Below are 20324 nucleotides of genomic sequence, written 5' to 3'. Positions count from 1 at the left end.
AAATGAAGAAAGTAGACAGGAGTACAAGGAGATGCAGCGTAAAGCAAAGAGAGAGGTGGCAAAGGCAAAGGAAAAGGCGTATGGTGAGTTGTATGACAGATTAGACACTAAGGAAGGAGAAAAGGACTTGTACCGATTGGCTAGACAGAGGGACCAAGCTGCAAAGGATGTGCAGCAAGTTAGGGCAATCAAGGATAGAGATGGAAATGTGCTGACAAGCGAGGAGAGTGTGCTAAGAAGGTGGAAGGAATACTTTGAGGGGCTGATGAATGAAGAAAATGAGAGAGAGAGAAGGTTGGATGATGTAGGGATAGTGAATCAGGAAGTTCAGCGGATTAGCAAGGGGGAAGTGAGGGCAGCTATGAAGAGGATGAAGAATGGAAAGGCAGTTGGTCCTGATGACATACCTGTGGGGGCATGGAGATGTTTAGGAGAGATGGCAGTGGAGTTTTTAACTAGATTGTTTAACACAATCCTGGAAAGGGAGAGGATGCCTGAGGAGTGGAGAAGAAGCATACTGGTACCGATTTTCAAGAACAAGGGCGATGTGCAGAACTGTAACAACTACAGAGGTATAAAGTTGATCAGCCACAGCATGAAGATTTGGGAAAGAGTAATAGAAGCTAGGTTAAGAGGAGAGGTGACGATCAGCGAGCAGCAGTATGGTTTCATGCCACGAAAGAGCACCACAGATGCGATGTTTGCTTTGAGAATGTTGATTGAGAAGTATAGAGAAGGCCAGAAAGAGTTGCATTGTGTCTTTGTAGATTTAGAGAAAGCTTATGACAGGGTGCTGAGAGAGGAGGTGTGGTATTGTATGAGGAAGTCAGGAGTTGCAGAGAAGTATGTAGGAGTGATGCAGGATACGTATGAGGGAAGTGTGACAATGGTGAGGTGTGCGGTTGGAATGACAGATGGGTTCAAGGTGGAGGTGGGATTACATCAAGGATCGGCTCTTAGCCCTTTCTTGTTTGCAATGGTGATGGACAGGTTGACGGACAAGATCAGGCAGGAGTCTCCATGGACGATGATGTTCGCGGATGACATAGTGATCTGTAGCGAGAGTAGGGTGCAGGTTGAGGAGAGCCTGGAGAGGTGGAGGTATGCACTGGAGAGAAGAGGAATGAAAGTCAGTAGGAGAAAGACGGAATACCTATGTGTGAATGAGAGAGAGGACAGTGGAATGGTCAGGATGCAAGGAGTGGAGGTGACAAAGGCATTTGAGTTTAAATACTTGGGGTCAACTGTCCAAAGTAACGGGGAGTGCAGTAGAGAGGTGAAAAAGAGAGTGCAGGCAGGTTGGAGTGGGTGGAGAAGTGTGTCAGGAGTGATTTGCGACAGAAGGGTATCAGCAAGAGTTAAAGGGAAAGTTTACAAGATGGTTGTGAGACCAGCTATGTTATATGGTTTGGAGACAGTGGCACTGACGAAAAGACAGGAGGCGGAGCTGGAGGTGGCAGAGTTGAAGATGCTAAGATTTTCACTGGGAGTAACGAAGAAGGACAGGATTAGGAACGATTATATTAGAGGGACCGCTCAGGTCGGACGGTTTGGAGACAAAGCAAGAGAGGCAAGATTGAGATGGCTTGGACATGTGTGGAGGAGAGATGCTGAGTATATTGGGAGAAGGATGCTGAATATGGAGCTGCCAGGGAAGAGGAGAAGAGAAGGCCAAAGAGGAGGTTTATGGATGTGGTGAGGGAAGACATGCAGGTGGCTGGTGTGACAGAGGAAGACGCAGAAGACAGGAAGAAATGGAAACGGATGATCCGCTGTGGCGACCCCTAACGGGAGCAGCCGAAGGTAGTAGGTGTCAGATGTAGGATGGTGAGACCGTGAGGTCATCGGAAGCGCGTACGCCCAGAGGCGTGAGGGAGCTGATATGCTGAAGCGTGGGGACGCGCTTCCCGAAGGAGGGCGGTAGTGTAACGTGCATGGATAAGTAGACACGTTGGTCCTTGACTAACGGGTCTGACTCTTTAGTCGACTGGTTAACGTTGTCGCTTGCGGAGTGGGAGATGCGGATTCGCGTCCCGACTGTGGCGGTTCCTGGACTGCCCCCCGAATTCGCTACAATACTTTCCGTTTTAGTTTGCAACCCCCCTACCTAAAACATCTTCCCGCGCGCCTGGTGACAAGGCTGTTGTCACAGGAGGACTTTGGATGGAAACGAGGACACAGTTTAGGAGGTAACACACACAGGACTAATTTTCTTTCTCTCTCTCTCTCTCTCTCTCTCTCTCTCTCTCTCTCTCTCTCTCTCTCTCTCTCTCTCTCTCTCTCTCTCTCTCTCTCTCTCTCTCTCTCTCTCTCTCTCTCTCTCTGCGAGCTCAGTACGGGCCGGTACGTAGTGCTGTCTTACTCTCTTCTTTCAGAGTTACGTGTCGCTCACTTTCCTCTGTCTGTCGTCCTGTATTCCTTCAGTGTCAGGCAGGACCCACTGCGGTATACAAGCATAGTCTGTTAATTAGGCACACCTCAAACTGACCGCTAACACACTGGACAACAATTTTTTTTTCAAACGTTTTGCCCCCCCCCCCCAAAAAAAGAAAAAATATTATGGTAACGTGCATGGATAAGTAGACACGTTGGACGCTACTTGCTAAGTCGGGCCCTTTAGTCGAGCGGTTAGCGATGTCTCCCGTGGTGCGGGCCATACGGCTTCGCGTCCCTATCTCGGCAGTTTCTGTGATTGCCCCCCGAATTTGTTACTATCTATTCATACATTTTCGTAATGTGTGTGCGTGTGGTGTTAGTGTACATAGCGGGACCGAAAACTAAAGCACTTATGATCCTAAATCTTTTTGGAGGTGGTAGGTATTGTTCCAGAGAGTCCCAGAAAATTAAAATTATGCATAATTATGCATAAATATGCAAAATATGCATTTTTCTAAAAATGGCTAAAAACCACTTTTCTCGGCATTTCAGATAATTCTGAGCATTTGGGGGGAGGGAGTTGGAGTGGGGGGGGTTTAGGGGCAGGGGGAAGGCGGTTAGCTGGCAGGATGAAGAGGAGGGAGATTTAGACGGGTGGATAACCAAATCGCTACATTGTAGCGGGGGTTCTTCTAGTATATGTATATATACTATATATATATATATATATAGAGAGAGAGAGAGAGAGAGAGAGAGAGAGAGAGAGATTATGACAATGTCAAGCTGAACTCAAGAATAATTTCGGAGTTGTTGTATTGCATTGAAATTTGGATAAACATTTAAATAACTTTTATTGAATTTGACATGTTTAATCACACAATGATGCTGACACATTGTGTTAGTTCAACTGAGCTTAAAATGTTTTGCAGCTAATTTTCGTTTGTACTCAGCATCTGGTTCCTCTCGTGTCAGTGGCCAACAATAGTCGGCCAGCATTGATGGATTCTAGTTGCCCTGATACCTCTTTTCCATGGTCGCAATGTCCTGGTGAAACCTTTCAACATATTCGTCACTGACTGCATCAAGATCAGCAGAGAAGAAGTCCAAGTGTGAATGCAGAAAATGAGTTTTCAATAACATGTTGCACTTCACCCACGAACATCGTGGGTTCGAGCCCCGGGGTAGTCCAACCTTAGGGGTCATCCGGCATCCAGAAAAGTGTGTAAACCACTTGTCGACCCAACAAAGATATTTCTGCCTCCTCTTCATATCAGATAGATGAACATTTTCTGTGAAAGCAATAAGCAAAGAAGGTGATGGATTCGCTATTTGACACAGATATTTCCAAGAATAACTGATGCCAAGGTTAAGGAAGGCATTTTTGTTGGTCCATAATCAGCCTCCCTACTAACAGAAACGTCTGCTGTCCCACAAACCACCACTCCGTCTCTCCGCCTCCACCCGACGCTAATCCACGCCCCACTACCACATCACATACTCCATCGCCCGACTTAGGTCGGGGCAACGTCCGGCTGACAGCCCCCCCTCCGCCCCCTCGAGTAAGAGGGAAAATTGGATCCCACCATCTGCACCTCCAGCCTATGGACCACCTCGAACTTACACAGCTGTAACGCCAGATACCGACGGGAGATCCGCGCGTTGGCATCCTTCCTGCTGGGGAGCCGCTGGAGTGGGGTGAATGAGCGCCCCAGGCAGTAGAGGCAGAGGGCACCAATCACCCATCTGATGGCCAGACACTCCTTCTCCATGGTACTGTACCTCCTCTCCCTCTCCGCTAACTTCCAACTAATGTACAGCACCGGGCGATCGGCTCCCTCCACCTGCTGAGGCTGAGACAAAGCACACAGACAAACTCCCTTCCATCCGGGCACCCGTACGAGCCACGACTTTGACAAGGCTGTTGTCATGGGAGTACTTTGGATTGAAAAGAATACACAGTTTAGGCGGTAACACAGGACTGATCTATTCTCTCTCTCTCTCTCTCTCTCTCTCTCTCTCTCTCTCTCTCTCTCTCTCCTCTCTCTCTCTCTCTCTCTATCTGTCTCCCTGTTTGCACTCTGCACAGGCCGGTATGTGGCGCTGTAGCTGCTGTCTTACTCTCTTCTTTCAGAGTTACATGTCGCTCCCTTTCCTCTGTCCCTCTTGTCCTGTGTTCCATCCGTGTCCTCGTCAGTGTTAGTCCAGGACCCACCGCGGTATACAAGCGGAGTCTGTGGCACACCTGCGACTGATCACTTACCAACCTCCCTACTAGCAGAACCGTCTCCTCCCCTGAGAACCACCGCTTACTGGTGGGAGGCACGGTGGCGCAGTGGTTAACGCTGTCGCCTCACAGCAAGAAGGTCCTGGGTTCGAACCCCGGGGTTGCCCAACCTTGGGGGGTCATAGTGTGTGTGGAGTTTTCATGTTCTCCCCGTGTCTGCGGTGGGTTTTCTCCGGGTGTTCTGGTTTCCCTCACCATCACAAAAAAAACACATTCCTGTTAGGGCTAGTACTCCTGTCTGTGCCCTGACCGAGGCACCATGGCAAGACGACCTGGAGTTTGTCCCCGGGTGCTGCACGGCGGCTGCCTACTGCTCCTAGCTACACTGTGGCGGTTCCCGGACTGCCCCCCGATTTCGCTACAATATATATATTAAAAAAACAAAAACAAATCACTCTCCACTTCCAGCCGATGTTAAACCACACTCCACTATCACAGTTTGGTGCCTTGCTTAAAGGCATTTCGACATCCTGCTTCTTCCTTTTACTTTTTTTTTCTGGTTGGAAGCTTTGAACTAGTGGCAGACCAGGTCACACAGCCCTACGGTAACTTCCGTCTCTCAACAATTTTGTGCAAACAGCCTTCAGGCATCAGCCACGCTGAAGGGCAGTCCTCATGAAGGACGCAATAATTCAATTAGCGTGAGATCAGATTGATGGCAAGACAACCTGTTCAGCTTGTTTAAGTATTTGATATGAACTGTTATTCATTTTGTCATGACAGTAGGACAATTCCTCCAGTAAAGAATAATTGAGATTGACAGAATTTTTCAGTAATTTGATTGTCAGTCACTGCTGGGTTCCTTTGTGTGTGTGTGTGTGTTTGTGTGTGTGTGTGCGTGTGCGTGTGCGTGTGCGCGCGCGCATCCACAATATTGATTATATCTAGCTACTACTTCTAATTGAATTGAGGGACTTGTACAGCTGTGCGTTGTCTATCTCTGGCGCTCTGCCTGAACATACAGTGAACCTGGCTACGATGTGATCACTCACTGAATCTCACAGCTTAGTGTCAGAATCACACGTATGCGCACGCACACGCACGCACGCACACGCACGGTGTAAAGAGGAGGAGGTTTGGCTCAAAATGAAAACATATTTTTCTCCAAGTACAAAGCGAAGCGTGATACAAAAGCATCTAGAAAGATCTACTTTTGCTGACTTTTCCCCCTGTTGATTTCTGTGGTGCAGGAACAGCTCTGGTTGAACTGAAGATGGCCTCTCAGATGAATCAGGGAAGAAGCACAGTGTGGTTTCTTAGAAATAAAATAAGGAATTTACGCATTCACTGTGGTGCATATCCACAAGCCACACTCTCCAGCAGATACCGCACTTCCCATTCTTCACTTACTGCATGGTGGGTCATAAATCACGGGCCACAGCAAAGCGCTGCCACCCAGTCTCTAAGCAAATTCAATAACCAATACTGTAGCTATGATCTTGTCTCTCGGAGTCTCTCTCCTTCTGTCGTTCTCTCTGACCCCTTCACACTCTTTGCCTCCTCAGGCAACTTTGAGTTAATGACACACCCAATAACCTCAGTGGCTGTCATAGGCAAAGGAAGGCAGATGTTACAATTTGCATACTGATGAAGCATTATACAGTAATAAGGGAAATCTCATAATCAGCACTGAGTGAATCACGTCTCCCTTGTTTCCATCTCATCAATATGAAACGTGTGCAGGCGCTTGCATCCCGCGCTCTCCGGTGTCAAGTTGCACTTGCTCCGTGCTTCACCTGATGGCTTGGTCATCCTGGTTACCATGCTAATCACCTTGGCCATTTAATAGATTCATCTATGCAGCATGCACCAACATTTGATCATACGCACAATTTCTGACAGAGTTGTAAAATTTTCATTTCCCCCCATTTCTAATATTCTATTCTACTCTGTTTACTTGGCGTGATGTGCTTCAGAAAAACCCTACAAATCTTTCAAGGGATATTTTTGTTAGAAATGCGAAACAAGTAAGGTTGCTGAACAACGGGTGGCCACTGTGTTTGTCCATGCACCCTTATTGAGTTGCCGAGGTCAAACTGAGCCACAGAACAGCAATGACCCCGGATCTGGTCGGGATTTAGTGTCTTGCTAAGTAACACAACATGAGCGAGGATGTCTGCTGTCACGGTTGCTTTGGCTCACTACACCCTCCTGCCACCGAGTAAGAAACTGGAAAGAAGACTTCTATTTTTTTAACCAGTCCAGATTGCGATATCAGATATCCATTATCACTTGTACCACGCCATTCTGACAACATTGGTCTTGTGGGTTCAGAGAGAGCACTTGATGATCTGTTTTCCTCTACGTTCACCTCTGGTGTGGTTTTTCCATTTGCCTTGTGTTGTAGCTATTTGTCATCTCCTTTTGTCACCCTGATGAGGTGTTGATTCAATCAATCCAATCAAACTCAGCATCTATGATGCTTTGTCTTGCTGGATAGACAGAGCGTGAGCGTGGTTCAGTTAAATGATGCAGATCATTTCTGTTTTGTGATATTTGTTCACATAACCTTTACCATGTTAACACCAAACGAAGGCTTTTCTGACATTCATATACGTCAGTGTGTTGTACATGCCGTTACTTTAGGCCTTGCCATCAAAAAAAGGCCTCATCAGTCATTTAGAGAACACAGTCATATTTCGCATCAAGGTCAAGGTCTTAATGAGAGGAAACAATCAATTTCATCTCTCTCTCTCTCTCTCTCTCTCTCTCTCTCTCTCTCTCTCTCTCTCTCTCTCTCTCTCTCTCTCTCTCTCTCTCCCTCTCTCGCTCTCTCTCTCACTTTGTCCCTCTAACAAAAGGATAGAGTCTAAACAATATACATCATGCGGGGCTTATCTAAAATGGTTGCTTGTCTGAAAGAGAAAACACCCTTCAGCTCTACACACGAGTGATTCCATTTAGGGAGATATTTGTTTTGAAACCCACTTGTATGGTGAAGGCGTATGTAAGAGGGAATAAGTGAAACTACTTCTGAACACACTGACTCACCAGGATTAAAGCCACCTGAATTTCAATTAACAGGAGAGGCTTCTTATCTGGGGATGTAGCGGATGTTGGTAAAGAAATGAGGTCTGGTTGCACAAACCCGAGCGAATGGAAGGTGAAATAGCAGGCGCTGAATCAATTTCATTCCGTTCGACTCTCGTTTATACAATACCATGTTAAATTAGACAGTAAAATGTGCCATTTGTGTTGCCATGGCATAGAATGATTTACAGTGTAATGTGCTGGGAGGCAAGATAAATTCAGGATGGTCTTTTGGGAAGATCTTCCAAAGAGCCACAGTATGTAGTTGAAATGAAAGCCACTTCATCCAACATTGTATTCTTACAGTGAATTTGTCTTCTGCATTTAACCCATCCCCTTGTATAGGAGCAGTGGGCAGCTGTAGCGCATGGGTACCAACTCCAGTTCTTCTTTCCATTGCCTTGGTCAGGGGCACAGGCCTGATACAGTTCTAACCTGCCTTGGTCAGGGGCACAGGCCTGACACAGTAGTAACCTGCCTTGGTCAGGGGCACAGGCCTGACACAGTATTAACCTGCCTTGGTCAGGGGCACAGGCCTGACAGAGTAGTAACCTGCCTTGGTCAGGGGCACAGGCCTGACACAGTATTAACCCTAACATGCATATCTTTTTGATGGTGGGAGGAAACCGGAGCACCCGGAGGAAACCCACGCAGACACGGGGAGAACATGCAAACTCCACATAGAAAGGACCTGGGACGGCCTGGGGTTCGAAGCCAGGACCTTCTCTCTGTAAGGCATCAACACAAACCACCGTGCCACGCTATGTTCTTATTTACCGTATTTCGCAGACTATAAGTCACTCTGTTTTTACTCGTCTGGCTGGTCCTGCGATTTATATTCCAAAGCGAGTTATACACTGTAATGTTGTCGGACGAATTCACTGCATTGCAACTAAGGCCACTAGATGGCACTGTTGATCTTGTGACTCAGCTGAAAATCCTGTACCGCCATAGAAAGAGAATAAGAGTAGAACGGGCATTTAACTGTTTGCCTGGTCATCATGAGCAGTTTCAGAAGAAAATGGCGGTTGTTGTTAGTTGTTATTGCGCCAACACACGTCAGTGGGCCCTTTTGTACTACTCCACTGCTCATTTGGTCAATACTGCCAAACCTTACTTCAGTGGAGTCCGCCACTAAAACAAAACAAAAGCTCGTTTACATGGAAGTTGGCCTGCTACGACGCTCACAGTTCTTTGCAATGGCGGGGGTCCAAATAAAAATGGCCGCCGCTCAGACCATCCTGCTGTTTTTCCCCTGCAATCTTTTTAGTGAGGTTTTGACAGTATGAACATAATGAACATATGTTTAATAACTAAGCATTTACATTGACACAACTACTTAAAAAAGTAAATAAAAGTAGACATTAAAAAATGCCGAGTTTACATTTGGAAGTACACCATACTGTAGCGAATTCGGGGGGCAACCACAGGAACTGCCGCAGCCGGGACGCAAACCCGTGTCGACATCGCTGACCGCTCGACTAAAGGGTCCGACCAGTTAGTCAAGGACCAACGTGTCTACTTACCCATGAACGTCACAATACTGTAACGTGCATGGATAAGAAGACACGCTGGTTAGCGGGTCTGACCCTTTAGTCTAGCGGTTAGCGATGTCTCCTGCGGTGCGGGCGATACGGGTTCGCTTCCCGGCCGCGGCAGTTCCTGTGGTTGCATTGTCCCGCGAATTCGCTACAATACAATGATTTAATAATATTAATAATAAATCAATATTATATAGCGATTTTCTAAACTCAAAGTCACTTTACAATAAACGGCGGTGAAACAAGACAACAGATAAACATAACACAGACATACAGGAGTGGATGGGAAGGGGGAAAGCTACGAGAGGGAGAAGCGGCAGCCACACACGACGCCAGCAGTACTCTCCCACTTAGACAGACACAAAAGGACAAGAAAAACAAAAAACCGCAGCACTGTAGACGTTGCTTTTCTGTAGAGGTTTCCTCCCGTAGCCTATCCCTCTCCCGAGGTATCCACTAGGCAGTGGCACTGTTTAACCCATAGCTGGGGGCTGGTTCGTGGGCTTCAGGGAATATCCACACACCGGTGGGCCTGCCTACCGCACGTCTAGGGGCCAAACCTCCTCCGAGTCCCTTGTAGTTCAGCCAGGGTCCAATGTGTACCCAGTTACCGTGTGTCGCCACGAGGAGGCGCTACATAGGGCTTGCCGTTGGAGAGGCTATGTACTGGCAGGGAGACAGTACGTGCTCGGCTCTCCTGTTTGTATTTCTGCTAGCCAGCGGTGAGGGTTGAGAGTGAGACATGACAGGCACAGAACACTACACCAACACACTAGACGCTTCACAACAACCCCACTTCTTACACAAGAATGCCAGACACACACATGTACTGTACACATACCCCTTCGTTATCATCCTCCACTTCAAGGTGGAGTATTTGCATTTTCCAAAAAGTCAGTGAAAGGGGTTCAAATATGAGCAAAGTTCTTCCGTTTCCCTTTAGTAATTTAAGTAAGTTTCTGCAGACCAAGACAAGTTTAGAGTTCTTCTATCGACTCATATAGTGATGGAGGAATTCTACTCTTCCAGCATAATGCAATCCCTTTTCTGGCATGAAGAAGTCCAAAATCAATTAACAATGTTTGTTTCTTTGTTACTGAAAGATCTTCTGGGTACATTCCGATTATACAAAGCGGCTGGCGACTCCACGTGTATCGGGGGAGACGTGTGGTAAGTCTGCAGCCCTCCACGGATAGGCATTAGCCGGATGCAATTGGGGAGAAAAGGGGGGAAATCCCCCCTCCCCCCCAAAAAGTTTCACATTTGTCAATTTGCTTAGTTCCCGTACATTCCAACTAGTAATCTCAATATCGAAACCTTTAAATTGTTTTGTTGTGTCAATGGATTATGCTGCTGTGTAGAGTGAGAGGAGATGAAGTTATAGATCTGCCATGTTCTAACACGTAAACTTACACATACACTTTTACAACAAAAAAAAGAAAAAAATCCAGGAACACTGCTGAGCAGCCGCCCTCCCCCCGGGGCATTTCCCTAACTGAAGCACTCTGAACACACCCTTTCCCTGATTGTTGTGATAACATGGAGGATGCTGATCCACAATTCTGTGAGGAGCCGCTAGTCTGCATGATTTCATTCCCAGGCACGCCAACCAATAGCTGGCTAAGCTGCCATCTTGGTCCAAGGCCACGTGACCCCCCCCCCATCCTGCTATGTTGATTTGAATGGGAATGTCCGCTCTACTGCCATTCAATTTCTATGGCACCGCCTTATAAATGGGACTTGTACACCAAAGCAAATTAGATGTGTTGTGTTTTTCCTCACAACAACACATTGTTTTGCTGAGTGCGACTTATACTCCGGTGCGACCTGTAGTCCAGGAGATTTGTTAGCAGAGAATTGCTTGACAAACACATGAGACTCGCTGTTTCTGCATTTTCCCCTCCTCTCATTAATGGTCTCCTTGTGAGATGGCGTCCTGAGAGTGTGCTCCTACATCTCTTCCCCTAATTTGATTCTCGTTACTCGCTAAGAGGCGTGCACCTGTAGCAGGAACATATGGCTTTCGTTGCGTGATGGTAATCTTATTACCAGTGCATTAATGGCCTCTATTATCATAGTAATTTCTCCTAATGTCGCCACAATCAACGCGCACTTGTGAGCAGAATACTATTCCATGTATTGTTACCAGTCATTAGTTGACATATTCGTTCAAAAAAAGCCCTCAGGATCATCGCTCTGGGCTATCTGACCTCATTTTTAATTACTAAAATCAGTTTTACAAGACGTATTTGTTAATATTTTAGGCGTCATACTACTGGAAATATTGTCAACATCGAGGACTGAGTTATTATCAATACACTTTATTCTCACGGTTACGTATTATTGTGACGCATGACATGTAGTGGACATCTATTTCCATTTCAAACCAATGAATCCAGCAAGAGTTTCCCCCCCCTTTATTCATCATCCTGTATTCAGTGAAGCCCTTCACCAAATAAAAATGGTTGCTTTCTGAGCTATTCATCACTCATTCATGATAAAATACGTGTGGTACTGCGTCTCAGTTGCATTCGGATATCGACTTTTTTAGAATCAAACTGAAAAAGAAAAAGTCGAGGTCACCGCCATTCATGGTTTTATAAAAGTGTCTCCACTTGAAGGGCTTCAGCATCTTAAACAAACCCACCTGGCTGTTGCTGTTTGCCACAGCAGCCTCTGGTCTCTAACGAGCGGCGCCCCTGGCTGGGGTGAGGGATGTCAGTGGAGAATATACATAAACTGATGCTGGTCTCGTCCCCCCGTCCCCATCATTACTGCCTGCTTTTACACAGCACCGTAGGTTCGATACCGTTGCAGTTAGTCAAGTCACTGGTTCTGAAAGACAACTCAGTTTAGAGAGAATAATCCAGGCTCCTCAGTAGACAGGGGCCTCTCATCTCCCGCTCAGCCAGTCGAGTTTAATAGAAATCATTCATCATGAACAGCTGAGCAAAATACATGGATGCTCAAAGAGGGAGTGTGTGTGTGTGTGGGGGGGGGCGCGCACACGGTCATTGAGATAGTGATGCACAGCGGAAGTAGTCACGTTGAGAGCTGCTGTGATTTGAAGTGTAACAGCTTTATGGTATCACGACAGAAAACCACCTCACAAGCTGATCTGCTCTGTTCAAAGTTGTGTGCTGCAACAAGAGTTAGTGCACGTCCTTGGTGACTAGAGGAACCCTTCACATATGATAGTGTATGATGTTCTAGTAAACTATCTTGGAAATGGATCCGGTTAAAACGGTGAGATCATGGGCGTCCGGGTAGCGTAGCGGTCTATTCCGTTGCCTACCAATACGGAGATCTCCGGTTCGAATCCCCGTGTTCGCTCCGGCTTGATCGGGCGTCCCTACATACGTAGCCAAACACAATTCATCAATTCAGATTTGACCAGAAATGTAAAGCGCTTTGAATGGCTGTTGCAGCTAGAAAAGTGCTATATAAAATGCAACTTGATTGATTGAATTGGCCGTGTCTGCGGGTGGGATATGGTTATGTGTCCTGCTCGATGCACTAGCGCCTCCTCTGGTCGGTCGGGGCGCCTTTTCAGGGGGAGGGGGAATTGGGGGAATAGTGTGATTCTCCCACGCGCTACGTCCCCCTGGCGAAACTCCTCACTGTCAGGTGAAAAGAAGCGGCTGGTGACTCCACATGTATCGGAGGAGGCATGTGGTAGTCTGCAGCCCCCCCCCCCCCGGATCGGCAGAGGGGATGGAGCAGCTACAGGGACGGCTCGGTAGAGTGGGGTATTTGGCCGGGTACAATTGAGGAGAAAAGGCGGGAAAAAAACACCATGCATCTCCACTGAGATAGATTCCAAAAAAAAGGTTAGGATTTAGAAAGTTAGCCATTTCCAAAAATAAGTAAGTCCTTCGCGGTAATTAAGATGTACAACTGGAACAAAAAGCAGGTGTTTAGCTTGGTGCTGGCCGACCGTTTGGTTCCAAGGATTCCTTAATCGTTTCAATGGCTCTTAATACACCGGCTCTCACGATCTGTTCATTGGCTCTGAAAAATCAGACTGTCACGTGATTCACATCTGACGGGACAGTAAGACAGTTTTCACGTCACTGCACGGTGCACTGTGTGTATAACACGGGCATGCTCATGCAGGACATGTGTGCATGTTTTGGATGCGTTATGTTCTTGCCGTCATTGTTAGACACTGATGTCCAGTCCTGGTTGTGTTAGCATGGGGACGAGACAACAGCCTTGTGATCCCGTGACAAATTATCATCCATGTGTCAGAAGCCTGTGTCCAGCACAATGTCCCTAACATGACCCCATATCCGGCCAAAAAACAAACCAAGGTAGTTTTAAAGAATTCTGCACTAAGGCAGTGTAGGCATCAAGCTACGTACAGCCTCTAAGCTGTAAAGACAGTCAGTTTGAGTTGAATGCCAATTTGAATTATTTTAATTAGCTACTGGGCATGGGGATCTTCTTTATGTGCTGTACAAAAATATTTTCATCTGTTGCTTTTTTTCTCATTTTGCACAGAAAGGCAGGATGCAAATGCAAGCTGAGCTGTTCACTCGGAGTCAAGGCAGACGTGCAAAACCACCAAGCAAAAACAAAGTCAGGCGGCGGAAAGAGTTGGGCAACATGTGCATGCAGGGATGACTGGGAGCTAACGAGGGCCAGGTGAGTAGTTGGGAGGCAGGGGTTGTGGCTCTTTGAAACGAGGGCGTGGATGTGGGCGTGGGCGTGGGCGTGACAAGCACGCGCCACAGCTCCACTGGATGTGCATTATCTTGATTTAATTTGAGCTAATTTGACCGGATTTGACATCTCAACGCTGACAGATAAACAAAAGAAACACAGACAGATGTTTTCTCTACTTCACACACCCTTTTCTCTCTTTTTATTGTGATTATCTCCGACTTCTATGATTTGTTTCTATTGGTCTGTAACTAAATGCGCTGCTGCTTTCTTTGCTCGTGTTCCCTTGAGCGGGAGATCCTTGTTGTCAGTAAGACCCGGATCATTTGAGGTTAAATAAAAATGGGATTAAAAAGGGTGATGCCACATTGCAGGAGAATTCATTTTGTCTTAGGTCAAAAACTGGAAAACCTTCAATGAATCTTATTCAGTGATGGCTTGCGTGTTGACAAAAATCAGTTGAACCGCCTCTTTTTTTTTTAAATTTTTGCCAGTGACTTTACGTTTTCCGTCGCTTCTTCTTGCAGCATCCGAGAATGTTAATGGCACCAGTTTCACTTCCTGTCAGAGCGAAAACGAAGAGCTTTTCCTGTGGGGGTTATGTCCCTGAAAGGAAAGATAGCAAAGCCCTCAACTACGTCAGACATGCATGAAATCACACACACACACACACACACACACACACACACACACACACAGAGAGAGAGAGAGAGAGAGAGAGAGAGAGAGAGAGAGAGAGAGAGAGAGAGAGAGAGAGAGAGAGAGAGAGAGAGAGAGAGAGAGAGAGAGAGAGAGAGAGAGAGAGAGAGAGAGAGAGAGAGAGAGAGAGGGGCATCTGGACAGTGTCTGTGCTAGGTAGGTAAATTAAAAGCCACAGCGCGTTTTTATTCAGCACACTCCTTTGTTTCCAGACCAGTGCTTCACAAACAGCTGTCACAGCCAACTTATCAATACAGGGCTAAATTGGAAGTTCCTCACAGGGGAATTGGACTCTCATATCTATCTGCCACCACTCCTCTGTGCACACCAGGCCAGTGCCTGCAGTCTTTCATAGATGTGGAGAGATCAATCACGAGCGGTTGTTGGAATAACATTCGGGTTTTTATTAAATGTCAGGAGTATTGGGAACGTTTAATACACAAGAAAATATGACTGGAGCGTCGTCCACAGCACGACAACCCCTTGCACAGAGCCGTGTATAAGTTGGTAAGCTTCCTCTGGAAATGGCTCTGCATACTCCCCAGTATAGACTGCAGCGGTGACATTCAAACAGAGCAGTCTGTGTGATTTCCGATTGCCATCTCCATTCTATCTTCCAGATGGGAGGCCATGTGAGGCCATGCTATTCGAAAATAAAAGGGACATCCACATCCGTCTACGGCAGAAGCACCAGAACACAATTCAAGTTGAACGTATTATTTTGAGTGCTGCTGAGATCAGACAGTCCTCTGCCCACCTTTGTTTAAAAAAATCATTTCAAATATTCATTATGTTACACATCTTTTAGATAAAGTGTGGGTGTGTTAGATCTCACTGTTCCCTGCCAATTATGTCATAGCAGTTACAACATACACACATGCACGCACACACACAAATTCATGCACGAGGCAAACTTGGTGATTAGCATTTGCAATTCACTTCCAGGTGCTCTCTGAATTCATTGTGTACTTTATACTTTAACTTTAAATCCACATCAGAGGGCAAGCTCCATCTGGGCAGGATTTATACCTGCAAGGTAAATATATGAGATATCCTGATGCTAAGCCATGCCATCCTGTTTACCTGCATTGGGCCGATGTATCAAATAAACTGGCCATTTACCCTTTGGTGCCACTGTTACTGCAGTGATGTTATCTATCTTAGCACTGCTGGATGAAGTCACCATTGTTGGCTCTGGATCCAGTTCCCAGTAGTCTAATACCAAAGAATTGGTGAGGCAGCTGGGCTTAATGGTTGGATGTCAGCTCAGAGCTAGATGTATATGACCACTTGCCTACATACACTTCCTACCTGCTTGCTTTACTAATCCAGTGAACTGAGCATCTTCATTCAGTCAGGCCTGCAGTATTTGTGATGTTGGGGAAGGAGAGCGGGGTTATGGATGGACTGTTTTTGATAGTCATCACATAATTTTGAGAATGCTTTTTCTCTGTTTGCAATTGTTTAATTTGCACATCAATTAGCACCCAAAGAAACAGTGTCAGTTTCAAAACCATTAATTCTGTTAATTTGTTTTTTTTTGGGGTTTTTTTCTGGATCGGTAAAAATTAGAGGTGAACTATAATAACTTGCCTCCCACTGGCCCGTAATTAAATTGTTTACCGTCCTCCCTGGAGGAAAATCTTTTCCGCCGTCATTACACTTCACAGATATATATCATTATATAACTGAAACATCTCATTTCATATCATTTACTCAAACATGGCAGTAACATGATAGAACAACAGCTAACATGGGAACATCAAACACAGCAGACTCAACAACAACATGACACACACGAAAACTACACAACACAGCACACACAGCGTGTCCCATCAGACTGAAAGAGAATATCATCGAGTTTGTGTCATGGCCCTTTGGGTTGGGGGTCAGCACAAAGCTCTCAGCAAACCATGTTCTGCTGCACCACAGGGCCCTTTAACTGAGACCGGTGGGAAGCACTGCAAAAAGCTCAATATGTGGATGGTCTTTGTCATGAGTAATTGTGTTAGCTTTTACAGGTGTCGGCAGCGCTGACGAGGATGGACAAGTTTGATGTAGGCAAGCTGATCAAGTCAATTTTATTTGCATAGCCCATTATAATAATGTACAAATTTGCCTCAGTGGGCTTTACAGCAATACAAAATCCTGTCCTTAGAGCCTTGCATCAGATGAACAACTACCTAAAAAAAAAATTTTTTTTAAAGTTTAAAAGGAGAAAAAATAGGAAGAAACCTCAGGGAGAGCAACCGAGAAGGGATGTCTCTCCCAAGGCGGACAACGTGCAATGGATGTTGTGTGTACAGAATGTGCAGAATACAACACTGAAAGGGGATAACAGAATTATAAGATATACTAGAAGAACCCCGCTACAATGTAGCGGTTTGGTTATCCACCCGTCTAAATCTCCCTCCTCTTCATCCTGCCAGCTAACCGCCTTCCCCCCTGCCCCTAAACCCCCCCACTCCAACTCCCTCCCCCCAAATGCTCAGAATCATCTGAAATGCCGAGAAAAGTGGTTTTTAGCCATTTTTAGAAAATGCATATTTTGCATATGTATGCATAATTATTATAAGTATATTTTAATTTTCTGGTCCTCTCTGGAACAATACCTACCACCCCCCAAAAAAAATTAGGATCATAAGTGCATTTTTGCAAAAATGCATATATTTTGCATAATGCCAAAACATTTCTAAGTCCCAGAATTTTTTTTATATACAGTGCTGCTTGAAAGTTTGTGAACCCTCCAGACATGATCACTGTTTTTGTAAAAAACATTAAAATAAGCTTATTACACATACATCTAAATCCCAATTTGTAAAGCACACCTTCCAAATAATGGACACACACACAAAAAGAGATATATTTTCATTATTTAATTCAACAAAGGTGGTTTATTTCACAAAAACTGAAAATTTAACATGTGCAAAAGTATGTGAACCCTTGTATTAGTAGCTTGTGGCTCCTCCTTTTGCAGCCGTTACTTCAACCAAATGTCTTCTGTAACCACTAACCAGTCTCTCGCATCTGCTTATGGGGATTTTTGCCCACTTCTCCTTGCAGAACGCCGCCAGTTGAGAGAGGTTGGAGGGACATCTGGTATGTACCAACTTCTTCAGGTCTCGCCACAACATTCCAATAGGATTAAGATCCGGACTTTGACTGGGCCAATCCAGAGTACGAATCCTCTTTCTCTGAAGCCATTCCTTTGTAGTTTTGTTGGAATGCTTTGGGTCGTTGTCTTGTTGCATGCTCCATTTTCGTCCCAGCTTCAACTCCCTGACTGATGGCAGGAGATTCTGGTCAAGAATTTGTTGATATGCCGGAGAATTCATGGTTCCTTGGATAATATGGGGTCGTCCAGGTCCAGAAGCAGAAAAGCAGCCCCAGACCTTCACGTTTCCACCAGAATGCTTCACTGTTGGGAGGAGGTTCTTTTCTTCATATGCAGTGTTGGCTTTTCTCCAAACATGTTGGTTTTGATTGTGACCAAATAATTCTATCTTGGACTCGTCTGTTCAGAGAATGGACTTCCAGAAGGTCTCTGGTTTGTCCAAGTGCTCTCTGGCAAAGTTGAAACGGGCAGCTTTGTTCTTTTTTGAGAGCAGAGGCTTCCTTCTAGCAACCCTCCCATGAATGTCATGGCTATTCAATTTCCATCTGATTGTAGACGCATGCACATTTGTCCCAGATGCTACCAGAGAGGTCTGCAACTCTCTAGAGGTGATGTGTGGGTTGGCCTTTACCTGATTTATTATTTTTCTGGTGCTTCTGTGTGATAGTTTTGATGGGCGTCCACTTCTAGGCAGAGTTGCTGTCATGTTGAAGGCCCTCCATTTGTAAATTATTTGTCTTACAGTGGATGGATGGAGCTGGAATCTTTTGGAGATGGTCTTATAGCCCACCCCAACTGATGGGCTGTCACTACCCTCTTGTTCATGTCCTCGGATATCTCCTTTGCTCTCGGCATTGTTGATTTGTATGGGACCACAGTGGTTTGGTTGGTTTCCTCTCTCTTTTAATTAGTGCAGGCCAAACCCTTTCCCAAGGATGTCTCATTTCATTGGTCTGCTTAAATGATTAATTAACCACCCAAATGTGTTTCACCACAGTCTGTTACCTGCTTGACTTAACCAATGCAGCTGGGGGTTCACTTACTTTTGCACATACACTAATTCCATGTTTCATGTAGTTTTTGGGCTACTTAAACAAGTCCCACTAAACAAGTACATGCAACTGATAAACATATATCTGACATTTCATACATAAAAACTGGTGATGATAGAATAAGAAAATCATGGTAAAACAACAGAAAAATCTAAACTGCTCAAGGGGTTCACATACTTTCAAGCAGCACTGTAGGTGAAAAAATCAAAGATGCTCAGAATCATCTGAAATGCTGAGAAAAGTGGTTTTTAGCCATTTTTAGAAAAATGCATATTTTGCATATTTATGCATAATTATGCATAATTTTAATTTTCTGGGATTTTTCCCTTACTCTCTGAGACAATACCTACCACCTTCAAAAAAAATTAGGATCATAAGTGCTTTAGTTTTCGGTCCCGCTAGCTACACTAACACCACACACACACACATTATGAAAATATATGAGTAGATGAAGAATATGATGAGGAGGGTGCCAAGCAGTGTCCAGATACCACTGGAACAGCCTAGGACCCGAGTCACATGACCACCATCACCATGTAGACCTGAAAGGACAGACTACACATGCACACAGGGGAGATTCACATCACAGTATTCACATACACGGGAGAAGAGACAAGAAAAAACCGTAGTCACACATCGGATTGAGAGAAGGATATAACATTGAAACAGGATATAGATTTATGTGATGAGGAGGATGCCAAGCAGTGTCCAGGTGGTAATCGTAATCACCATCACCATGGAGACCTGGGAGGAGAACAGACTATGTGCGCACACAGGGGAGACTCACATCATACCATTCACATACACAGGAGAAGATATCATTCAGAGAGAAAGAAAAGATGTGAGAGAAGAGAACAGTTTGCAATAGTCAATAGTCTATACTCTATAATCTCATCGGCAGAACAGTGCTTGGTCAGTTCATTGAGACAGAAATCGACCCACCATGCAGTACAGGTTGTGAAGCACTCAATGTAAAGGCGACTAATTGTAGGCTAAGGCAAAAAGATGAGTTTTAAGTTTGGATTTAAAGGACTCAAATAATTCTGATTGTCTGACAGCAGCAGGCAGGTTAATTTACAAGAACGGGGCCTGATAGGAAAAGGCCCTGCCACCAGCTGACTTCTTTTTAACTTTGGGTACACACAGGAGCCCTGTATTTTGAGAGAGGAGAGCTCGAGATGGAATTTATGGTTTAAGGAGATCAGACAGGTAAGATGGAGCAAGCCCATTTAGGATTTTATTAGTCAGCAGAAGCCCCTTGAAGTTTGATATAACATGGATAGGAAGCCAGTGAAGGGAGGCAAGAATTGGTGCAATATGGTGAAATTTGGTAGTTTTAGTTAGGATTCTAGCTGCAGCATTGTTAACCATCTCAAGATTCTTAGTACTAGCATGTGGCAGACCTGACAACAGAACATCTGGATGAAACAAATGCATGTATTAGAATCTCTAGATCAGCTATGTTATGTAAGTGGAAAAAGGCAATATGACCATCAGCCCTTATAGGTATATACAGCGGAGTATGTACATAGATACATAGAGCTGAGTATGTACAGTATGTA

The sequence above is a fragment of the Lampris incognitus genome, chromosome 15 (genome assembly GCF_029633865.1).
Source record: "Lampris incognitus isolate fLamInc1 chromosome 15, fLamInc1.hap2, whole genome shotgun sequence".
Lineage (NCBI taxonomy): Eukaryota > Metazoa > Chordata > Actinopteri > Lampriformes > Lampridae > Lampris > Lampris incognitus.
The sequence above is the reverse complement of the archived record's forward strand: the minus strand, read 5'-3'. Positions refer to the sequence as shown.